Here is a 2,934-nt window from a genome sequence, read left to right on the forward strand (position 1 = left end):
ACTTTAATCTTATCAAAAAGATCCTCTCCTTCAGCACAGCCTTGACTCCAACCCTTCTTAGTGCTTTTTTAAAAAATATCTTCTGTATTTCTTTCTGCCCCTTTTGATCTTTTTCACTATAGCTCTGTATAATATTCACCATTATTAGCCACACCACCATTTCTACATTAGGTTGTCTTGAAATGTCCTCCATCAAAGAAATTAGTCCATTGTTTTTCTTTTCTTTTTAAAACACGTTATTAGCTACTATAGTATAGACCCCAGAGCTGCTTCAACCCCTACACCCCACCATGGGGTCAGACCTTCCCAGGAGCCCCTGCCTTTGCTGCCTGGGTCCCCTGGAACTCTGCTGCAGCTGAGCCAGAGTATCCCCTCTGTTGCTCTGCTTCTCAAGGTCCAAAGTTGGGATTCCTAATATTTAATTTCAGCTGAGATGTAGTCTAGCCTCTTCCCCACTGTGACTCAAGCCTCCTCCAGCTTCTATCTGACAAGCACAGGACCCAGAAGTTGAAAAACCATGTTGGATCCATCCAGCAAGGTCAGTTACAATTTCTCAATATTGTTTTCTGTTAGTTGTGCCTCAAGCTTCTGCCTCCCTGACACAGATTTGTTCAAGTCCTTCTGCTGCTGTTGGTATTTCTCCACTTTGCCCTGCAGATTCTTTTGGATCAGTTCTGCCATGGGGAGGGTGAAAGTGGAGGGCGCTATCTCTCAAGTGCAAGCAGGCACCTGAGCTGGCCTTTCTCTGGCCCCAGAAATAAACCAGGAATGCTGGGAAAGAAGGCATCTGAAGCTTCCTTTTGAAGCATGCAGGGGAATGTAGTTTGATACCTTGATATTAGCATAGAAAAACAAAAAGATTTGCTACCTCCATTGCTTTTCAACTTAGCCTCAGGCAAACTTTTTCATTGTGAGCAGACTCCAGCCAGACTCAATTGCTGTTTAAGTCCTTATTTCCCTCTGGAACTACTTTGATCTCAGCACTGCTTTCTTCTAGGCTCCTACTAGAACAGCCCATTAAGCTTTGCTTACAGCATTAACTGCTTTTCTAGTCCAAACTTCCAAAGTCTTCCACATTCCTCCCAAAGCCAACATGGTCAGGGTCTTCACAGCCAACAGCCCACTCTCTAGTATCAATTACTGTTATTAGTCACTTTTCTGTTACTGTGATAGAAACACCATGACCAAGGGAATGTTATACCTCATTCACAGGACCCCCAAGAAGACCCCAAGAGGACCCAACACACCATAAATGCAAAAGCAAGGTTTAAAGTTTATTCAGGCTTAAGCTCGGGCTCTCAGACCACACTGATATAACAGAACCATGCTGAGAGCCCCGGGTGGGGGAAGAAAGGGCTCTTTATAGGTTAGAGACAAAGGGAGGAGGTGAATAACAGTGTCACTTTGTGGTTGGTCCAAGAGTCCTGCTTGGCCAACACACCTTTGAACTGATGGGTTGTACAGGATGCGGTCGTGGAGATTTTTTTTTTTTTTTTTGGAGGGGTTGTTATATAGATCTATTTTTACTCTATAGAGCAGTGTTCATACCTGGGTTTATCTAATCTATAGTTTCCTGGAAGGGGAACAGCAGGGGAGGAGTAGCAGCCGGTGTGCATTTCAAGCATTACACAGAAGCTGAAAAGAGCAATCAGTGTGGTGTCGGGAGGGGTTGAATGAGGCGGATCTCTGGGTCCTACAGGAACTTATAAAAGGAAGAGTTTATTTAGCTTGTGGTTCTAAAAAGGCAAGAGTCCACCATGTTGGGGAGGCATGGCAGCAAAAGTGGCTGGAGTAGGAGCAGAAGCTAACCTAAGATCTTACATCCTCAAGCAGACACAGGAAGCAGGGAACAATTGGAGACCTGGCAAGGCTGAAGGACTCTGTAAGCCCATCCCCAGTGACATGTTTCCTCCAGCATGGCTACACCTTCTAAGACCTCCTAAAACAGCACCACTAAGTGGGGATGAAATGTTTGACTACTTGGAACCTATGGGGGACATTCTCATTCAAACCACCACACTAGAAGGTGAGCCCACGGCTGCATTGGCCCTGCATCACTCTGTGTCATTTCAGTTCTTTCTTCCAGGATGCTTTCTTTCTTCTAATGTTATCACTGCAAGTTTAGCTGACCAAGACAGAAATCACAGGCTCCAAATGGCATAAGGCCCTTGTCGATTCCCTCTTTCTTTTTCTACCTCAGCAACAGTGTCTTGATGCCTTTAATAAATTTATTTAAATTCGTTCTAGTGAAGGACCCGACTGACAGCAGGAAGGCCATTTTAGAAAAAGAACTGTAATCAGCCATTCGATAAGCCAAGATTCTAACCCAGGTCTTGTGAAACTAGCAGTGGAAGATAGGACGTTTGCAGTCGGACCACCTGCCACCACCCTGAGGCCCCTACCGGGAAGTTAGTGATAACAGCCCCTACTGGGAAGTTAACGATAACAATCAGTTTCACCCATAGCCCCCTCTGAATTTGGCAATACTGTTTCCTCATACCTTGTACCCATTGAAATGCACTAATAATAATCTTGTAACCATGCATCTGCTTCTGTACCTTGCTTCTGCTCTATAAAAAGCCCCCCCAAACTAAGCCCGGCACGCAAGTCCTGACCCGAGCGGGACTCTGCGTCCGCAGGCGCCTGTGTATGAATAAATTCCTCTTGCTTTTGCATCCCGAAACTTGGTTTTGTCCCTGTGTGTTGAGCGCGATTCTTCAATGGGAGCAAATGATGTCAGTCTAAGTCCTTCAGAAGTTTCACAGCTGAGTTATATAACCACCCATGCATCCTTGCGATATAGGCTGTTCAACCTAGGCCAATGCAGGGGGGAGCAGGCCTTAATGGGGTGGCTGGTTGAAGGCATTAAAGATACATGGTTGTCACCAAGGGAGACTAACATGATTAGCAGGGGCTGGAGGACTATAAAGGAGG

General features: G+C 45.5%; 1 pseudogene; it reads right to left on the bottom strand.

The window, feature by feature from the left end:
* Positions 1-296: 296 nt before the first annotated feature.
* On the bottom strand, positions 297-681 carry LOC103735317 (annotated as a pseudogene).
* Positions 682-2,934: the final 2,253 nt, after the last annotated feature.

The sequence above is a fragment of the Nannospalax galili genome, unplaced genomic scaffold, assembly GCF_000622305.1.
Source record: "Nannospalax galili isolate Female #2095 unplaced genomic scaffold, S.galili_v1.0 scaffold1237, whole genome shotgun sequence".
NCBI lineage: Eukaryota > Metazoa > Chordata > Mammalia > Rodentia > Spalacidae > Nannospalax > Nannospalax galili.